This window comes from Sceloporus occidentalis, unplaced genomic scaffold (assembly GCF_023333645.1).
Source record: "Sceloporus occidentalis isolate IW3139 unplaced genomic scaffold, rSceOcc1.0.p SCAF_2, whole genome shotgun sequence".
Classification (NCBI taxonomy): domain Eukaryota; kingdom Metazoa; phylum Chordata; class Lepidosauria; order Squamata; family Phrynosomatidae; genus Sceloporus; species Sceloporus occidentalis.
In genome coordinates this window covers 170,900,964-170,923,573 of record NW_028316982.1, presented here as the reverse complement: position 1 = coordinate 170,923,573, position 22,610 = coordinate 170,900,964, and the positions used below count along the sequence as shown (strand labels likewise).

Here is a 22,610-nt window from a genome sequence, read left to right as displayed (position 1 = left end):
AAAATCTTAACAATCCAAGAAATACCATTATCTGCATCCATGTGCTAGTGGTGGGCAGCATCCAGAGGTCTGGGGGCTGCACCTGCCCTCTGAACCTCACCTGTGCCCTATGCCCTAGGAGAGGAGACTGGACACTAGGGTAAGAAAAGGGAACTGAGGAAGATGAGGTACTTTGCTCATCCCTACAAGATAGGCTGCAGATCCTCTGCAGAGGTCCATGTGCTAAATCCCTCAATAAATGCAATTATGGTAGAGAATGGACCTTTTGGCTGACCCAGATGAAGTCTAACACCGAGCCTAGTTGGGCAGGATTCAAATTAAAACAAACAACAAGTTTCTAAGGTGAAAGAATACAGCAACAGTTATACTGCAAAACACATTTAAAAAAAAAACTTCCTTGACCTAATTGCTTTGCATATTTTAATTAGCTTTTACAATTGCTCTTCTCTGCAAAAAAAAAAAGGGGAGGAGTGGGAAAAAATAAAAAGGCATGAGGACATCCTATCATAGGAATAGGCAGACTTCAAGCTATGTTTGATGATTATTTTGATAGTGATGATGAGGATGATGACAACAATGATGCCATATCCTGCCACTGAGTACACAGATTCTCTTCCTAGTTTTCATTACTTTCATCATAATATTTCCTAGCAAGGAAACACTCACTGGTTCTTCTTGTTAACCCCATTTATTTCCTCACCCTCTTCAGTCAGAAGAAAAAGGGGGGTTAGAAAATCAGTAGCAATATAGAAGAAAAGCAACAAAATGAGGAAGCTACTGGGAGTGCCCTCCTTTGTACTGGGGCCTTGTCCGTAATAGGTGCCCAGGCAACCAGATTCCTTGCTACCTGTCCAAGGGTTACAGTTGACGTCACCTCCTTATAGTTCCACCATCTAATTCTACTGCATGCACAGACCACACTTAATACTATTCGAGAAGACATCTAAAAAGCAGGCAAATTGTGTAGAAATCAGCTTTACCACTCATGCCATTGAAGTCCACTGTAACCATTCTCAGTATTTTGCAATAATAATAATAAAATTCAGAACAAGATGGTGCCAGGCAGCAACATTTTAATTACACTAATTGCACAAGCATCCCATCTCAGTTGATGAATTCAAAGAGCAAAGCTCCAAAGACTGCAATAGCAATAGCATTTACAGTTCTATATCACTTAATAGTTAACTCAGCACATTCCAAGAAGCTTATAATCTGTAAACCAATCGAACTCACAACCTTGTGGCTGCAGTACCGCATTTAAGCACTGCACCACCAGGGCAAGACAGTTACAAAACTGGTACGCAAGAGCAGGTGCATCAAAAAAGAGAGAAGGTTTAGCTGTTATTTCAATGGTTCTTCTAAGCTTATCACTCCTTAGCTGATCACTTTACCTCCTCTCATGTAAGTGAATGGCTGCCATTTTTTTTATGGACAGGTGCAACACTTGTGTGGGGTGGTCTGGCAGACAAAAATCTGCCCTTTCATTCTTCTTGACACCTGGCAGTCTGGCCCTCACTAGCAATGAGTCCATATAACTTTATCCAAGAAAGACGTCCTGGAAGAAAATAAGACCTCTACACATATATGCATTGTATCCAGTGGCATCTGTTTTCCAGTCAAATGGACACCGCTGATAGAACTGATCCCCCTATTTGCCCACTGTGTGCTCCCATATTTCCTCCAGAGGATTGAAGGAACTCTCTAGAGTTGATTCAGAGGGGGATGTGGTGGAGATGAGAGCATATGATATTGAATACATTTCTGTGCTTCCAATGCAATGACCAAGTGTTTCAATATAAGCTACACACATTTATTTATAGGAGCTTTAACTCAATTTCTATTCCCAGCCCAGCAAAAACTAACCTACCAATTTTCACCCAAAACAGGCCACATAATTGAGGTTGGAAATGATACAGAGAGAAGCATCTGAACCAGGCTTTTATTCTAACCACACAAACACTGTTTTAGAAAGCCTTTTTAAAAAGTTTATAAAGTTCTTCAAGGGCCTAAAAGAAGACATTGAAAGAGGAAGAGGAGGAAGCACAGTGTGGAACTACACCAAAAAGTGCCAATGAATGTGGTTAAGATTAAGAAGGAAACTAGTGCAGTCTTGAACCAAAAAAAAAAAAAAAAAAAAGGAAAGTTTTATTTATCAATCTATTTTAAACATGCATGTTCTACCGAATTTGACCACATACCTGACTTTTGTAGTCATAAACTCATATTCTACAGATTGCATTTTCTAGAATTCTCTGGAAGCATTTGAAACTGACCTGAATCCAAACTCGCAGCCTTGTATTATGACCCCACCCTCTTCCACTCTCCAATAATCTATATATCTGCTCTGGCAAATTAATTTCATGGTTTAGGAGTAAAATCTCCTATCTAATCAGCACCGAAAGTGGTAGACGTCAGACATGTTATGAAAGGTCAACATTTAACAGTTATGAAGAAGGAAGGAAGGAAGAAAAGGCAACCTCACACTCAAAATGTTGATAGTGATTTCCCTCCAACTAATTTTAATATTCATATTGAGGTTCCCTTTATCTGGATTAGGTCAAGCTATCATGATGGGATACACTCCTGACCTGGCTTTGCTAGTCAGAATGAAGGTAATCTGTGGTTATGAGAAATTCAAAAGAACTCCGTTGTCCAAACAAATCGCTGGTAGGTTGAGATTTGCTGGGCACTTCCTCTCAAGGGAAATCAAGCTGGCTATCTTGCAACTGTGCCTGATGGGCCATCAAAACTGTATTATTATGTAAGGCCTGCATCCTTTATAATAATACTTTCTGATTTGCTTTTATATTGTGATTTTATTGTGCATTCTTTTAGGGTCCCTGATAAGGAGGAAATTTTAGATAGATAGATAGATAGACAGACAGACAGACAGACAGACAGACAGACAGATAGATAGATAGATAGACAGACAGACAGAGTATATTCAAAAGTCAATAATAACATATGGAAGAGTCTGTTAGAACAAAACAGCGACTGTATGAGGAAAAACTGTAAGAAAAGCAATTGCACATATTTATTCCATTTTTGGCACCCAGTGCCCCACAGCCCTGACAGTCACCAATGTGGGCCTGTTAACAATGAATGCATGCATGCATCTGGACTGGTGAACCAGGCAAAAGTATTTAAACATTCCTCCCCACCATGTCAATTGTAGATACAGGAAAGAGTTTTTCAGGGATAACTATGGGAAACAGACAAACTGACTATTAACAGTCATTTAAAAGTAGAGTTTTAATCTTCAGTTGGCCCTCCATTTTCAGGGAGGATCTGTTCTGGACACCACCAACACCACAAAAATGGAGGTTGGCACATATTCAAGCCCCATAGGCCATTGAAGACAGCGGAGGTTGCCCCTCCGCAGATAGTAAAGGGCACAGATCTGAGATCGGTGAGTTAGGAGGGGCGACTGTACTTATCAAAGTGATTTTGTTTTGTTTTTTAAACAGAGGCTGGATGGCCATCTGTCAGGAATGCTTTGATTGCATATTCTTGCATGGCAGGGGGTTGGACTGGATGACCCTCATGGTTTCTTCTAACCCTATGAGTCTAGGATTCTATCTCTGTCCTTTGGCCCTCTTGATGGTATTCCTGTGGCACACATGCCCTGCCTCTTGACATATAGACAGCCCTACCGGGTCCTATAGATATTTATGTAGAAGCTGAGGACCAAAATCTTTTCCTAAGCATTTTCTCCCTGATCCTCATCCTTTTAAGCAATACTCCTCTATAGAACTTTTCTGACTGTGAGGCTGCAGCCAGGATCTCACTTTCTAAATAACCAACCAACTATACAAGGAAATAATAAGCTATTCACTTTAACTTCTCATGCCCCTTCCATTTTGACTCCAGCTGTTTGGGAAACTGGGGTCAACAAGAAGAAGCTTTTCCCCCCTGCTGTTCCAGAGGCTGGGACATGGAGCAATGGATTCAAACTACAGGAAAACATATCCCACCTAAACATTAGGAAGAACTTCCTGATAGTGAGAACTGTTCAACAGTGGAATATACTGCCTCTGAGAGTAGTGGAGTCCCCCTTTTTGGAGGTTATTAAACAGAGTCTGGATGGTCATCTCTTGGGGGTGCTTTGATTATGTGTTCCTGAATGGCAGGGGTTGGACTGGGTTGCCCTTAGGGTCTCTTCCAAGTCTATGATTCTATGATCATATCCTGTAGAGCCCTCCCTTAGCTGAGCACATCCACAGTCACACATCTAACTGCATTTATATTGTTCTGAAATAGTGGCAAGTGTTGGCTTCCATGTCATTAGGGCAGATTCTAGCCTGAGTTTTTTAAGAACTATCCAAGGTGCTGGAAATGGATTTGGGACCTTGGATAGTACCTTAAAGTTTAGACTAAGACTTGGTTTGGATTCACTGCCCCTCTGACATGTGGAAGCCACCAGCAGCTATGGTTCTGAAAGACCTCTGGAGCAGTGTTGGGGGAAAGTAGATGAGGACCCTGAGTCAAAATTGGTTGGGGTGGGGTGTACAATATTATTGTCAGTTCAGAAGAGCATCTGGAGTTCCTGTGATGCAAGACAGTTCTTATTCAATCATATTTCATTCAAATTCTTTAAAAAGATGGTTAAGAAAAATACCAACACTCCTCCACTCCTCTCCCAAATACGCCATTACTGCCTAGAACCTATTCTAAAAGTATCATTTCATTAATGGAGAAGCAGGAAACATTTGAACATCCAGGTTTTGGATTTCAACTTCTAAAAGCCCCAGCCAGGTTTTCCACCTCTGTTTTAAAGGATGTGGAAGAAGTATCTCTACTGTAAGTTAAGTATATCAGTGAGCTAGTGGTGCAGTGGCAACAAATAGCATCAAACCTCAGTGCTGCAATATGCAACTGTTATAGACTTTGTGTTACTCTTTTAAATTGCAAGCTAATTTATCCCCTTTCTTGACATAGTGTTGTTGTTGTGTGCCTTCAACTTGTTTATGACTTAAGGTAACCCTAAGTTTACCCTATCATGGGGTTTACATGGCCAAATTTGTTCAGAGGTTTGCCACTGCCTTTCTGAGGCTGAGAGCATGTGAGTTGCCCAAGTTCACTCAGTGGGTTTCATGGCCGAACCAGGTATTGAACCTTGATTTCCAGGGTTGCAGCCCAACCCCCAAACCACACTTTCAAATTACTACACACAGATAGGGAAGGGATACCAGGGAGAGCAAGAGTTTATGTTGGAATTATTGTCGGAGCTTGTTCAGCTTTGTTTTCCTTTGCAAAGAATTCTCAGTCTCAGGAAGCTTATTGGGTTCTATAATGTTTATGTGTTTTGTGCAAATATACAGTTTGTGCAAAGATGAAGGTTCATTGCTGAACACTCTACTGTTCTCTCAAAAGCCCATCACCTTTAAATGAAGTAGAAAGCCTCCTCTCTCTTTTGGTCTGACTCTGTGTATCCCCCGTAACCAGTGTTGCCAACAAGCCTTGAAGATATTTCCCAGAATGTTTTACCAATAATTTGTTGTTCTACTTCTTTGGATGGCCATGTTTCAGAAGTAGTTTAGCTGGGTATTCCTTTTGGGGGTTTGGACTAGATTGCTCTTGTGGCCCCTTCCAACTCTATGATTCTAAAAAGACTGAAGAATGGGAAGGAGAGCTTCCATCAATAGTACGAAGGGAGGAAGAAGCCTGAGGGCAAGTCATACTTCTCATCTGTTAAAAATCTCAGAAACCATGACCCTGAGTTTGACAAGATTGAAAAACTTCTCAGTAACCATCCTAAACCTCTCTGAACTTTTTGGAGGAAAGAAAAACTTTAAATTAATTTACTATCTCTGGAGAAATCTTTAAAGTTTGTATAAATAAAATTATGTATAAAATACACATGGGAATAGGCCCTACTGAACACAGTGGGGCCTAGCAAAGCAAAGCACTTTTCCAACAAATGTCTACACTACAAGGATGCTGGGCTAGTAGTTATGGGATTCCCCCCCCCCACTTAGCTGGATGGAGAGGTATGTAGTGTGCATGCACATGTGCATTTAGCTAATCATTTATGCAAGTTAAGAAGATATGCATTTCAAAGAACTAATATCTGCAATTGTATTTCCTATTAAAGATGTGGTAACCCTAGTGAGAGTGACAGGACACATCTTTGGCTGTTTTCTTCATATTTTCCCTCAACACCCACACAAGGCTAAAATCATACAGCTATATTTCTGTGAAGAAGTCTCATTTAAAATAACTAACACTAAATAGAATTTAGAAATGTTAGTGGTAGTGATAGTTGTTATACTGTCAGAATCACCACCTAGTAATACAGAAGCAGGTATATATTTATTAATTTGTATGCTGATAATTCATCATGACAACATGTACATCCAAAGGCAAGTCAGCAGCTATATCACAATGCCCATGTGGGTCCAACTATGTGTGTATGTATGTGCCTTCAAGTTGCCTGCCAACTTCTGGCAACCCCATGAATTTCATGCAGCGTTCACACACTCTAATGAAGAGGAAAATCTATAGAGCCACCAAAATTACCACTTCTTGCATTGGATGGCATATTGCTAAAAGTGCTTCATATATATTATTTTACAGGTAGATGCAATCAAGAGTCTTCCATTGAAGAAAATTAACTGTGTAAACTGAAACAACAGTTAAGTATGGGTGCACAATTCTGTAAGTAACCAGAAGACACACATGATGTAAACTGTGAAGACAGATATGTGACAGATCTGATGGATAGCGAAGTTAGATGTAAAGCGAAAAAGATGAATTGAAAAAATGACCACACTGAGAGATCAGCTAACTCATATATAAAGTTTTCCTATATGTATATACACAGAAGTGCATAGTTTAGCCAGACGGCAGAATTATAGCATTTTGACACAATTTTTACTGCCATGACCCTGTCCTGTGGAATCCTGGGGGTTTGTAATTTGGTCAGGCACCAAAGCTTGCTGATAGACCAGGTGGTATACTTCACCAAAGTACAAATCCCAGGATTCCACAGAATAGTGTCATGACAGTGAAAGTGGTGTCAAACTGTTTTATTGCTGCAGTATAACTACATCCAAAGAACTACAGCTTTGTTGTTGTCATTATTAATTCTAGCCAGCCTTAAGCATGTAATATTGGCTCTCTATACCCTCAGATTCCTTATCCATGGATTCAATGATCCACAGCTTGAAAATATTTTCATTTTTTTAAAAAATTCAAAATACCAACCTTGATTTAGCCATTTTATATAAGGGACACCATTTTAGTACATCATTGTAATTGGGAGTTGAGCATACACTGATTTTTGTATCCATGTGGGATCCTGGAAATAAACTCCAGCAGATACCAAGACCCCGCTGTAGCAATAGTGTCTTGAGGAAAAATAAGAGGGGGGTATGTCTGCAGGGAGCCGGGTGGGGAGGGGATTCAACCCAGCCATTGTACTTAAAGCATATCTATGCTGGCTCTTTTCCCTCAGTCCTAAAGCATCTAAAATTGAGATATCAAGAATCATACCATACTCCAGAAACTGCATTTGCACCAACATTGAACCTCAGCCCAGACAAACTGTCCCTGTGGCAACTAGAGTGAAATCACTATGGTAGAGCATAGGATTATCAGGCTTTTCCTTATATCATTCTTGTCTCTTCTTCCCCACTCAAAACGCAGCGTAATTCATCACTTTGACCCCAACTCAAGATCTCTGAGAGAGGATTACCAACATGCCCCAAATATGGGTGGCCAAGCCCATGCCAAATACAATTCAGCTACATGATCAATCCCACCAAAGATGTGACAAAAAATAGCAGCATTCCCAGTCCATATTCAGACCAACATAAAAGAGAAGAGGAGGCTACTCCAAAGCTTAATGCCACAGCCTGGCTTAGAACAATGAAGGAAGGTGACCCTGACTCCAAGTCAACTGCCTCATTCCCAGCCCTGCTAGTTGTCAATCCTGCTCCCAACTGGCCAGTGGTTTGCACTTTTCCAGGAGCCCATGAAAACACATAGGCCCACAGGAAGAAGAAGCCAGAGCTCAACACCATCAGAGCCAGATGGGCCTCACTTGGCTACAAATGGGAAGCCCAGGTAAGTCTAGATCCCAACATTTTTAAAGCTCTGGCTAGAATACAGCAAAGTCCATGGCTAAGTTATAGATCTGCCTAACATAAGTCCAATTGACTCCTCCCTTCTTGCCTTCCAAGCTGTGTCTGTTTGTGTGGCTATGGCTGTGTGTCATTTTACTGTCATTGGCCTGATACAGACAGCCAAAATAAAGCTGCTTCGAGTCACTTTGAAGGTATGGTGTTTCAATGATACATGTGTCCTAAGAGTCCAGAAGCTGCACCAAAGCCATGCTCCAGTCTTAAGGACTGGAGTGCAGCTTTGGTGCAGCTTCCAGACTCTTAGGACGCATGCATCATTGAAACACCATACCTCCAAAGTGACTCGAAGCAGCTTTATTTGGGCCTGTCTGTATAGGGCCATAGTTTTTATACTGATAGCTTATATTTCATTTTATTGCTTTCCAGTTGTTGTAACTACAGTATACTGAATGTTTAAATGCAGTGGAAGGGCAGGATATGAAACTTTCTAAATCAAATCATAAATAAATACCCTGCAAGAAATCAGCACATCAAGCCCTACGTTAGCTTCTGTTGCTAATGGAAAGTTGCTGTGGCAAGAGAAAACCAATATGCATTCTTAATAACAGTGGAGAGTCAGTAACATAATTCTGACATTCAGTGCAGCTGCTTCAGAGGAAGCAGAAGGCTAAGGGAGTTTTCTTCTTCTTCTTCCCTCTAGCAAAACCACAGAGAGACATCAGGAAAGAAGAGGAAAGCCATGGCTCTAGTAGAGGCACAGAAGGCAGCCTAGGTTAATTCCTTATATAATAAAATAACAGAACATATTTATTGTGCCATTTATTAACACTGCAGTCCACTTTTTTAAAAGGGGTGATATTCTGTACAGAAAGTTGTAGTATTTATGATAGTCCCAAAACAGAAAAACTAAGATTTGAAAATACTTAGGCGTGCATCTTATTCAATACAGGTTGAGTCTCCCTTATCCAGAATTCCAAAATTAATAATATTCCAAAAAACAACAAAATATTAATATATGGCTGATATAGAGACACCTTTGTTTTCTGTCAGTTCAGTGTACACAAACTTTGTTCCATCCACAAAAGTATTAAAAACATTGTGTAAAATTACCTTCAGGCTATGTGGTGTATATGAAATATAAATGAATTTTGTGTTTAGATCCCACCTCCAAGATATCTCATTATGTATGTATGTGCAAATACAGGTATTCCAAAAAACCCAAAAATCCAAAATACAAAAAACGACTGGTCCTAAGCATTTTGGATCAGGGAGACTCAAGCTGTAGTTACAAGATTGCAAGCCAGGTTTACAGTCTTGTAATTTTTGGGATTCACATTGATGGTTGTTAACAACTGAATGTGACACCCAAAATGTACCTTTTCATCCAGGCCGAACTCAAGGGCTTCCGAAGTGCAGCAGATGAGGGTGCTGAGAGATGACATCTGCAACGGTGCCCACTGAGAGAAGCTGTGGTGGCAGAAGCCAAAGGCATCTCTCCATCTGCCTCTTCTCAATGTGTTTGACAAGTAGAAAACTGCTGCACATGTCATTTCTCAATGTCCTAATCTGGAACAGCTTGGAAACCTTTTGGTTGGAGTGCTGCTTGCCTGGAATAGTAGGTTCGGGGGGACTGGAATTGTCAGGTATAACTAACCACAATGGATCTCTGCTGCCATAGTTACATGTGACAATGCAAGATATCTTGTGCTTTAAATACATATATAAAAATATATATGCATGCACATGCAGACACACACACACATATATATTAAGGAACTTATAGTGACTAGTCAGTAAACCTCAACATGCAAGGCCTCTAATCCCAAGCCATTCCTGGAAGGTTTGGGGTTTGTCTCCCTCTGAAACATGCCTAATGATTATTTAAGCATCATTGCTGCAGGCCCCCCTTTGTGTAATTTCTGAAAACTTATCTTCTGTTCTATTTATAACCCATACCAAAACAATGTCTAACAGAATACATCAGAGCTAGATGCAGACAGTCTAAATTAGAACAGTTTATTTTTCTACAAGCTACAAATAACTTGGCAGGGTTGAGAAAATAATAATTTTATCTTCTGCAATATGATCAGATAGGACAAATGAGCAATGAAAGACTGTTCAACATAGGGAAGGACATACTGAGGACTCCACCTTCATTTACCACAAGTAATATTTTATTATAAATAATGTTACTTGAGCTCAAGGGGGGGGGGGGGAACCAGCAGGTTAGCTTGCCCTGGTGGCGCAGTGTTTAAATGCCTGTTCTGCAGCCATTCACTCAAAACCACAAGGTTGCGAGTTCAAGACCAGCAAAAGGGCCCAAGCTCGACTCAGGCTTGCATCCTTCCGAGGTCACTAAAATGAGTACCCAGACTGTTGGGGGCAAATTAGCTTACTTGCTAATTAGCTTACTTGCTGTTCACCGCTATGATCTTTGGAATAGCGGTATATAAATAAAACAAATTATTATTATTATTTATTATTAAAGGAAAAAATCCAGATGCAAATCTATCTTGACTGCTTTCTATTACACCCTCTCTCCAGCCAGCCAGAAGCACAAAGGAAATCCACACTCACCATCACACAAGAACTACACAATATGGCCAAGAGCCCACACTAACAATTCCAAATTGGATAAGAGATAAGAAACAGACATATGTGCTCTGTTGCACATGTATCTACGTCTCAATAAACTGAAACAGGCACATGTACAGAGGCACAAGTATCCCTTTTCCCAACATTATTTACAGCCCCGATGTTGGTCTCCTTTACTCAATCATGCAAAGGCATACATACGTACATGCACACAGAGTAACAGTACAAGAATAAATTCTTTGTAATGCTGAGGCAAGAATTATGTTGTTGTGGGCCGTCAAGCCATTTCCAGCTTATGGCAAGATATTACTCATTTTTTTTCTCTTCCATCACAACCCCTTCTTTCGATGTGCGGAATGTAAAAGCACTATTATACCATCCGTGAATCATTAATGCCCTGTTATTGCAACACTGTGTGAAAGTAAATGTTGCAATTTCACAATTGTATCACTCTTGCTAAAAATGTTAGAATAGCGCTATTAAAGTGTAAATAGCCCTTGTGTGATAATACTCTACAACTGTTTTGATGCCCACATTTGCACTTACAAGTGATCCTGCTGCTTTACTTATATTATCAACAATCAAAAAGAGGTTGCCACCGTCCTTGTGTGGATTGTAAGTGATGCAGCCAAACTTATCACATGCAAAAAAAGAAAAAGGAAAAAGAAAAAAAAGAAAGCTCTTGTTAGAAGTGAATATTTTGCAAAAGACCAGCAACGCTAAGTCATTGTCAGAAATTTTCCAGAAGTCATCCATTTGATTGCATGGCCTTCTCATTCTGAGAAGTGAGTAAAACAAGTTTTGCTTTTCAGCCCCATTTCACTAGATGAGTCAGTTATTGGTCACAGTCTTCAAGTATTTCTATTAGCTCATTTTCCGAAGGGCAGGCGGGGTGGAAGCTTCACAAAAATGTATCAAATCGACAAGGATGTGGGCGTGTTAAGAAAATGAGCAGCTCATACAAAGGAAACGCTAAATGAGAAGCATGCTTTGCAGCTAACGTTTGAAAACACATTGGGATTAAAGGGCAACTAGCTAAATTCTTTATGCTACTCCCACCTACAGTTAACTGGCCTTGCCTTGCTAAAGGCAGCTACACTATTTCTTTCGCTATGACCATTTTTACTTCAGGCTAGGAATGCAAGCATTGAAATATGGTGTACTGGTTTCAATGCTAGACTAGACTCCAGGAAACCAGGGTTCAGCCATGGAAACAGTGGTGACTTTGAGCAAATCTAGAGTTCATTGCCCAGAAAAGACAATTCCTGAAAAAGGCTCTGAAGAACTGCAACTAACTAGCATAGGAAATGCTGGGCTAAAAGATCTGACGCACAGTATGGCAAGCTTCCTAGATTCCTAAATTAGGCATCATGATTAACATTCATTACCAAAACTAACCTTCAAAAATATGTCTTAACCGCCTTTTAAAGCCAGCTAAACCAGCAATCACCACCACACAAAGCAGCAAAGAAATATTTTATTTCATTTCCTACCTGTTCCATTGGGCAGTCTTGGGTTCTAGAATTAAAGGGGAGTGAGCAAATCTATTTCTACCTCAGTGATGTATTCGTCTTCAGCTCCAAGTCTCAAGTCAGGTTGCAAGTTCTCTATCTTCAAGTCTCAAGTTGATTCTCAACTCCTTGCAAAATACTTTCAAGTTGAGTCTCAAGTCCAAGAGCCAACTTTAACTGTAAAAAAAGGTGGGGACCTTGAGCAGAAGGCTCCTTCTAAAGCTTTTCAAAAGCTTTAGAAGGCTCCTCTAGTGTGCAGCAGGGGCAGTTTGCAGAGCAGACCTAAACCCCCACCTCAACCCCATTCCCTAATGTGTTTGTTGTTTCTGGATGAAGTTAGGCCAGCAAGTCAGTTGCTAATAATATATAAGTTATGAGTTGAGTCGAGTCAGTACTTCATTTATTGCCAAATCAAGTCCAAGTCAAATAATTGAAGTGACTTGAGTGAGTCAATCAACTGAAGTCGACATCACCGTTTTACCTACACCACTCGTTTCCTTCTACCACACCTCCCCTTGTGTGTGTATGTGTGACTTCAAATTGCCTCTCAACCTATGGTAACCTCATGCTTTTAATAGGATTTGCTTAGCCAAGGAAAGTGGTTTTGCCTATTACTTCCTCTGAATTATAGCCTCTTCTTAAATTTGTCTGTGCCTTTGAATCAGAGAGTGCCAACTCATGCACGTTCCCTACAAGGAATTGCTGTACTATCCCTGTTATCTTTTTTGGATACTCCTTTTCAACCCTTACAATACCATTTTAGAAAAAGGGCCAGCAGAACCACACATACTTTCCCCAATGTGGCTGCAGTATAAACATAGCTTTCAATTGTCTCGATTTGGAAGAGGCTATCCAGATTAATCCTTTGCCCTCCCACTTTTTCAGCTGCTTTTAAAGTGCAAAAGTGGCTTGCAGTGAAGTAACTCCACAAACGGGGAGAGAATGGAGGGAGCAGAATTTTATTCGTAAATTCAGGCAAAAGCGAACTGCTACATCCCCTCTTCATTTGTGTTTCTTGCTCATTAATAACTCTTGTCATCTTGACCATATTCTGATATTGCTTGACCACATGTGCCCTGATTTTTCATCTGTGAAATGTTGGGAGGATATAGTATCAATACTGGTTGTGCTATCTTCATCTTTTTTTAATCCTTTTGCAAATTATCCTCAGACAAAACTTGCTCTTTCTAATGGCACTGCATGCCAATGTTTTCAGTGATCTAAAAACTCTCACAGTTTTTCCATCTAATATTTGTCATTATCATAATAGACACTAGAAAATATAGACTAGTCATCATCATAATAGATGCCAACAATTTACATGAGACATTAGTGGAATTACGCCAATGTGCATAACTTCATACTTCCGATGAACCATTTCCCCACCTATTTTCCCTCGAATATACAAACAAAAAAACAATGGGAATGAGAATGAGAGAAGGAGAAGAAACCTCAACACCAGTTCCAGATAAATTCCCTCCATTATGGGAATGTCCATTTACCTTTCCCTTTTCCCTGAGTAACCAATTACTAACCCATCCTTCATCAAATCCTTATGCAGGACTACTGCATTTAATCACTTATGAGGGACCTTGTCCAAAGCAGTTTTGAACCTCTGACACTTTCAAAGAACTTCAAAAACATTGGGAAACAAGACTTCAACAAGGCAGGAAACAAGGCAGAAACCACCCGCTGTTTCTGAATCACTCAGTGAAACTGTCTGTCAGTAAGTGCTGCAGTGACTAAAGGAAATTCTTCACAGAGAGCAGTGGTAATTTATGTCAGTCAAGACATGCTGATGACAACTCATTTAGCTGGCTTTTAAATATATATATTAAATGAATTGATGGAAGATAAGGGCTTTCAACAGCTAATATTAGTCACAGGCAAAAGTCTACTGCCAAAAAAATTAGCTACTGATTTCACTTGTGTGAGAAATATAATTGCTTTGGCCACTCTGCCACTCTTGGAAACCCAGTTTAGGACTAGGTGGAGCTCTAATAAGGCAGCTATTGAACTCTTGCCAAACACACCCAACAAACTCAGGCAAAGTTCAAAAATAAATACTATGGCACCAGGGTAAATTTAGACCAAAAAACCAAAACGTGGCTCATCCAGATGCTTCCTCCCCTTAAATTATGCCTTGAAGCAGTTGTGCTCTGAATATATTTACATTTTTTTTAAAAAAATGCTTGGATATAAAATTAAGCATGAAGCACATGCCTAACAATATCGTTTTGGAAAGTTTCTGAATATATCTCTGAAAATGATCATTTGAGGAAACCAAGGAAACGTTTATTTTGAGATCATGGCATTTCCCCCTTAAAATGGCTACAAATATATTCCATTTCAGTTTCTCCAAAAACAGATGTAATACTGTATTTAAATCATATCTGCAGTGACAAGAACATAACTCATAGTAGTTGTTGTTGTCGGGGGTATAAATGTTCCAGGCATATTAATAGTACCAATGGTTTGGTTGAACAAGCCACAATTCCTTCATTGGTATATGTATGACTTGCTGCTGTTATGTGGCTTCAAGCTGCAACCAACTTATGGCAAGCCTACTATAGAAGTTTCTTGGCAAGATTTAATCAAAGGTTTGCCCACCTCTCAAAATGGAGAGAAAATTCCAACACAGCTGCTTAGCTTAATAAATTGCTCTTGGTGGGCTGCATGCTCAATATGTGCCTCATGCAAATAATATTTTATATCACAATATGACTAACATTGACCCAACAGTCCCCTCCCTAATGCCCGTCATGCAAATAAGAGGCCTGGTGGCTTTCTAACATGGGAACACCAATGAAATTTGAATGCCAGTAAATTACAGGGCCTTCCTACTTCCAGCACCCTCACCAGTGTCAGCAGTGCTGCAAACCTGTTCTGGATTTTAGTCCAAACCTTGAAGGAACCATCCAAGCTGCGGAATGTTGCTGGGGATATGGTTCAGCCATTTAGATCACTCCTTTAAAATGTGGGCTTACCTTAGAGCAAATTCACCAGCCCGCTGACAGGGACACCACTAATATCCATGGCTGCCACCACCATCATTCTTATAATCAGGCTTAAACATTTTAATAATAACGACAATAATAATATTGATTTCTTCCCACAGATTGAGGCAGGGAACAATAATAATTAACAAATACATGACATCCATTAAAACCACTTTAGTTAAAACACACATCAATTTAAAAAGACAAATAAGACATATACATATTAAAACAAATTTCATTTAAAATTGACAATTTAAAAATCATCTGAATAAGCCTGCCAGAAGAGACTAGTCCGTAATGCTGTTTTAAATTTGGAGGGTGTATTCAACTGTCAAATTTCTTCCAGTAGGTCATTCCATAGTTTAGGGGCATCTGAAAAAATAAAGTCCTCTCGGTGACAGTTACCAACCTAGATCTGGCTGACTGGAGTAAATGTCCCCCAAAGGTCCTGACTGTATGGGGTGGATTATACTGGAGGAAGCGATCACATAGATAACTGGCCCAAACCACATTCATTATCCAATTCTTGCATCTGATAAAGGGTCTCAAAAGTTGATACTGGATCCCTTTATTAATATTATTATTTTAAAACACAGACCATGTCTAAGATGACAAGTGAAAACACTCTTCTCCCAACTTTGAAACTTTAAGGAAGAGCAAGAATCATTTCAAGTACTGTCAAGTAATCTATACCCCTACCAAGGTTGAGAGGAAGGCTCTAAGAGGACATGTCTGGAACGTGCCATTTCAGAGTGGCCAAACCTGCATGGCTTCAACATTACCATCCCAGCTTGTTTTTGCTGGAGGCGAGACTTGTACATGGCTTCCTTGAGCATAAGGAAACAGGATCCCCAGTGTGCCTTGCCATCTTCATGCTACAAACCTCCACCTCAGTCTGCTTTCTGCTTGAATGGCTGGAAGGGATGTCAGGATGGAAACTGACAATCACATTTGGGGGTTGTGGCTCAGTGGTTAAGATGATCACTCTGACGATCGCAAGGTCAGCAAGTCAGCAGTTCAAGACCCAAGTGCTGTGTGACGGAGTTAGATCCTGTCACTGGTCCCAACGTTTGTGAATCTAGCAGTTCAAAAGCATGTAAAAGTGCAAGTAGAAAAATAGGTACCGCTCTGGTGGGGAGGTAACAGTATTCTGCGCAGTCATGCTGGCCACATGATCACAGAGCCATTTTTGACCACTTTGGCCCCCTCAGCAGAGATGATAACGGAGATGAGCACTGCCCCTACAGTTGGACACGACTTGACAATCACGTCAAAGGGGAAACCTTTAGCGTTACCTTCAGTAAACCAGCCAGAAGATGGTGGGACCCTGCTCATACCAATGGCTAAGTACCATAGAAGACAGCCCCTGTGGTATAATAGTTTGAGTGGCGGACTAGGACTCCAGGTGACCAAGGTTTAAATCACCACTGAGCCATGGAAATCCACTGTGGTGACCTTGAGCAGGTCACACTCTCTCAGCCTCAGAGAAAGGTAAACCTCCTGTGCACAAATATTGCCAAGCAAATGCAGTGCCAGGGTCATCTCAGGGTCTAAGGTATGTTGTTGTTAGCTGCCTTTGAGTTGACCTCAACTCATGGCAACTCTGTGAATGAGATGTCTTCAAGCCCCCTTGTCCTCTACCTCTCTGCTCAGGTCCTGTAGGCTCAGGCCTGTGGTCTCCCTGATTGAATCTATCCATCTGGCATGCGGTCTTCCTCTCCTTCTGCTGCCCTCTACCTTCGCTAGCATCATGGTCTTTTCTAATGATCTGTGCCTTCTCTAAGATATAGATGACCACAAAGTACCTCTAATCTATCAAATATGATCTATGGGGGGGGTGGGGGGTGGGAGAGTATAAAACAGATTAAGGATCCTTAACAGCAACCGTGTGTTAGTGGTAACAAAAAATTAATCTGAGGTTGTATATGTATATATATACACACAGTTACTAATGACACACAACTGAAGGGTAATAATACATTCTATTCAGGAAAAATGTCTCAAATTATAATATTTCCAGCTGTACAAATACAATGGGCACAACAAAAAACACTAAAAGTTCAAAGGCAGAGTTCATAAATAACTTCTGAACATTAATAAGGAGTGCTGGCATGTTTCAAATCAACTCCAGGGTCACTGTAAGCCATCTCAGAGGGTTGCCATACGTTGGAATCAATGTGAAGACACAACAACAACTACCACAGAAACAACTGAAATAGCGACAAGGCCCTGACATCAAACAGATGGGAAGAAAGGGATGAATTACTGGCACAACCACCACATTTCAAGAAGGTAAGAATATAGCAGTCAGACACTCTGAACCAAAAGTGTGTCATCTTGCTTTCAGCAATCCACCCACAGAGGCCATCATAAAAGTAATTAAAATTTAACGACTCATGGTAAGGCAGCATTTACTAAATACAGGAGCTTCATTTTTCAACCAGAAAGCAATCTTTCTAAATAATCAGGAGGCCATTTTTAAGATTCTCCTTCTTCATCTGCAATGGATTAAATACCCCTCTGTCTCTCTCTATAGGGAACTGTTCCAGGCTATCAGTGCTGGCGATTCAGTGCTAAACTAGGATCCCTGCCATCATTTTACAGTCAACATTGATTAGAAAGATTAGGCAAAACTACAAACATAAGTCAGTATCCCTGGCATTATTTAAGGAACTATGCTGGCAAATTCACACATATGGGCATTAGCACACAAGCAATTCAGAATAGCCTGTTCTTGGACAACAGAAAAGCAAGCATTTATACTAGTTTGCTCCATCTGATGTTTCACATTTAAAAAAACACCTTCGAAATTACAGCGTATTACAGAGGGTGCAGTACATACAGCAAACAACACAACCAATGGTAAATGTTCACTCTCTGCTTTATTATGTATATCAAAAGAACAAATCTCAGGGAGGAGTGATGATGAAACCAAGAAATGATGGTTGATACTTGTGCCGATACCACTTAAATAACTATGAAAGCCATACGATTTATCAAAACCAGGCCCATGAAGACTATAAGGGCAAATTCAGGACAGAGGCCCTTTCTTTATTTCACATTTTGTCTAAAGACATCCAGGAAAGGAGCTATGAAAATGTGTTTGTTGTAGTGTGCCTTCAAGTCATTTCCAATTTATGGCAACCCCATCATAGGGTTGTCTTGGCAAGTTTCTTCAGAGGATGCCATTGCCATCCTCTGAGGCCAAGAGAGTATGACTTGCCCAAGGTCACCCACAGAGAGTTTATATGGCTGAGATGGGATTTGAACCCTGGTCTCCAGAATCATAATCCAGCACTCAAACTACTACACCACACTGGTTCTGTAAGATTTAACTGTGTCATTTTAGAAAAAAAAATATTTATATGTGGACCAATCCTAGGGTTGAAATCATAGTTTGGCTATAGTCACTACCAGACAATTTCTTGAAAAGCATTAAGGAATCCAGAACAATGTTGATGGCTTCCAAAATATGTCCAAGGGAACTGTGGGACTCCCAAAAAAGCTCACCTGGAGTTCCATAACATTCTTAATAGGACACCGGTTTCCCTGAAGCACATCTGGCTTGCCATCCCTCCTCCTCTTCCACTACAATATGCAGTTCACTGTGCTCTCTAGTAGGTTTTCAAACTATGGTTCTCCAGATTATAGGCTTCCAGAAGTTCCTGAAAGTAAGGCCAATCCTTAGGAATTCTGGAAGTTGAACCTCAAACATCAGGGTGATAAGAGTTTGAGAATCATTGTTCTACAGCACACATTCTTCTCATACAGAGTAACACTGAAGGCCAGTAGCAAGGGTTGCAACTTGTTGTCCTGCAGATGTGGCTCGGCTTCCATTCTGGCAATACACTCATGCTGGTTAGGGAAGATGGGAGTCACAGTCCAACATCATCTACAGGGCTCTAAATTACTGATCCCTGTACTAGCCTAAGCTACAATATACTATAATTGTTTTTCCTGCTCTTCATAAAACCTAGGCTGCATCCCGACTGCAGAAATAATCCAGTTTGACACCACTTTAACTGCCAAGGCTCAATGTTATGGAATACTAGGATATGTAGTTTGTTGTTTTGGCACCAGAGTTCTCTGTCAGTGAAGGATAAATGTATTATAGAACTACAAATTCCAGAATTCCATAGCATTGATCCATGACAGTTAAAGTGGGTGTCAAACTGGATTATTTCTACAGTGTGAATGCAGCCCTAGAAGTGTCAGGGTTGACATGTAAAAGAAAGTTGACTGACACAAAATATTTAAAAACTAGACAAGAACACACACACACTTCACATAAATGTCCTCCAGATAATTTTGGCCTCCATCAGCCCAACCAGTAATGACAATAGTGAGTACTGTATAACAGGAGTTTTCCACCCCAAACACCTGGAGGACCACAGTTTTCCACCCTCAGACATATAATGACTTTTCCATATTTGAATGCTCTGAGACTTGGGGGTATGGGGAGAAACTGCAGAAAGAAGCTAGGATGAATTCTTCAAACAGATTAGGACTTTATATACAGAAAAATTTCCAGATTATTCCAAATCCAGCAAATTATCCTTGGTCTTACTGATACAGTCTTCATGTACGATTCTGACAAAGGGCAATACAACCAATTCACTTTCTAGCTCAAATAAGACACTGTTAGTAGATATGTTGACATGCATACACAAAGATCCACAAAATAAAAATAAAAATGAAGGGCTAAAAGTTGTGTAAATTAATATATCTGGGAACCTTCACATACATTGCTATAAACACTCCAGAGATCCACAACCTCACTGCATGCTACATGTGAAATCCACAAGAAGTTCCACACTTGTAGTCTCTCCTACATATATGCCCCTGTATTTCATCTTTCACCACTAAACTAGCTACCCATAACTCACCACAAAGTAAGTTTGTCAAGAGCTATTATAAACCAAACTGTCATCCAGATCCGCCTATGGGGTACATGCCACAAAAGACAAAAGAATCAGTTAGTGGAAGCTAAGGACACCTTTGTGTCACTGTGAGAATCCATGCTTGGGGCAGCATACATTGCTGACAGTATTAATTTCTCAGCTACCACAGCCGCAGAAATATACTGCTTTCTATATCTGCAACACATAGTCATGGGTGAACTGGTACATAGATCAATTGTATTTTAAAATGAATCTCAACTGATATGCCATGACAGACAGCCAAGACTCAAATATTACCACCTCCATGATATACTTTGGATTTTCAGTTATGTTTACACATTCTTGATGCAGTTTGATCTTACTTGTGACAGGAGAATAAAATATTAGACAATACCTCATTCTGCTCTCTTCTGAACTTAGATTAACACAAGCTGTTTTATTCCTTTCAACAACCACTACAGCTACTAAATTTCAGCCCATAAAATACTTATATGCTGATTTGCTGCTTCCCTAGGTGGCATTTTAATTTTTAAAATATTTAAGATGAGTTTTGGGCCTCTTACAGACAGGCCAAAATAAAGCTGCTTTGGGTCACTTTGGAGATATGCTGTTAAAATAATACAGGCGTAATAAGAGCCCGGAAGCCGCACCAATGCCACAATCCAGTCCTAAGGACTTGTGCACAGCTTTGGTGCAGCTTCTGGACTCTTAAGACACATGCATCATGTAAATAGCATACCTTCAAAGTGAACCGAAGCAGCTTTATTTTTGATGTCTGTATAGGGCCTTAGTTACAATACTCCAGTCCTTCTGTTGGTGCAACTGCAGTTCTAAACAAATTCACAACTTAGGCAGAAGGAAACAATCAGATGAATCTCACAAATAAAGCCAATCTGAACGAAAAAATCAAATGTGCTGTTGATCACACTGACTAAACATTCTTGGAAAAGCTGATCTTGGCCTAATCCAGCATGCTTCTGCTCTTTCTCTACATGAGGCAACATCAATTCAGACAGACTGAGCATTTCAAACAAAGACTTTTCAACAGAGACTTAACAAATTTGATGAGAATCAATGTGTGGCAAGACAGAACAATTCACATGTATGTATGAGTCAACCCTTACAAAGAGCTCCCTCTTTACAATTGGAATCCTTAGACAACAACTGTGTAACTGTGACACAGACAGTTTATTGTGAAGATGTGTCTTAGATCACATCTTTCCTTCAAGAAGCTCAAAGTGACATATACAGAGTTTTTTTAAGCCATCTGCAATTGATGAATAAGAATAACTAAAACAAAAAATCAAAATCAAGAAGTTTTAACCGAGGAGAACCAAAGGGCAAATCTGCACTAGTGGTAAATACACATACCTGAAGGAGGGAAAAGGTTTCTTGGCACCTCATGCTTTAAAATTTCCAATCCTATTGTTGGACAGATGAATAAAGTTTCAAGGACAGTCAGTCTACCATATTCATGAGTTGTTTTTTCTATCAACGGATTTAACTACCCATGGCTTGAAAATATTCCAAAAATATATAAATTCCAAACAAAACAAAGCTTGATTTTGCTATTTTATACAAGGGACAGTATTTTACTAGGCCACTGTATATAAGAGGAATCTTCGTTCGTGGAGAAAAGCCAGAGAGAGTATATAAGGGGACTTAAGCATCCACAGATTTTGGTATCCATGGGGGGTTCAAGAACCAAACCCCAGCAGATACCAAGGGCCCAATGTATTGCACAGGGAAGACTTGACATATTCTCCCAACAGTGGACAGCTTTCTGTACTCCAGATATTTTGGGCTCAGTGTTGCTGGTGTGTGCCTTCAAGTCCTTTCAGACTTATGACGACCTTCTCATGGGGTTTTCTTGGCAAGATTTGTTCAGAGGAGTTTTGGCCTTTGCTTTCGTCTAAGGCTGAAAGAGTGACTTGCCCAAGTTCACCCAGTGGGTTTCCACGGCTGAGCAGAGATTCAAACCATGGTTTTCAGTGTCATAACCCAATGCTCAAGCCAATTCATGTTGGCTCTCTTTTGGGCTAGAGCTCCCAAATTCCTTCCCATTGGCCATGTTAGCCAGGAGCGAATATCTACAAAATAAAAATAAAAATGAAGGGCTAAAAGTTCCCCTTCTCTGCTCTAAAGTATCTTGTCATACAATGCAGTTACCCTCCGTAGCAAAGGGGCAGGAGCCACAACTCATGACAAGCAAACAGTTTCCACCATCCGTGGCCACGGCAGGAAATGCCTCCGCAGCCCATAGCTGTCAAATGCAGATGGCTTATCTGGGGAAACATGACATTGTAACACAGGTATTTTTAAAACAACAATACAATGCATGAACAAGTACCTGCATCAAATCAAGATGAAAGGATGTGGCCTAAGATTGATTTAGATCAGGAAGATAGAAGAGTATTAGCATAAATACAGCTGATTTCGGGAGGGAATATTTTAAACTAAATCAGCAAGGAAAAGTCAAATCTTCTCCTACACCCAATATCCCCAGCCAGACAGCTACTG

General features: G+C 40.2%; 1 protein-coding gene across 10 annotated transcripts in view; it reads right to left on the bottom strand.

Moving 5' to 3' along the window:
* LOC149319325 (inositol polyphosphate-4-phosphatase type I A) overlaps window positions 1–22,610 on the bottom strand; it is a 134,665-nt gene that overhangs the window by 110,569 nt on the left and 1,486 nt on the right. The window lies entirely within an intron of this gene.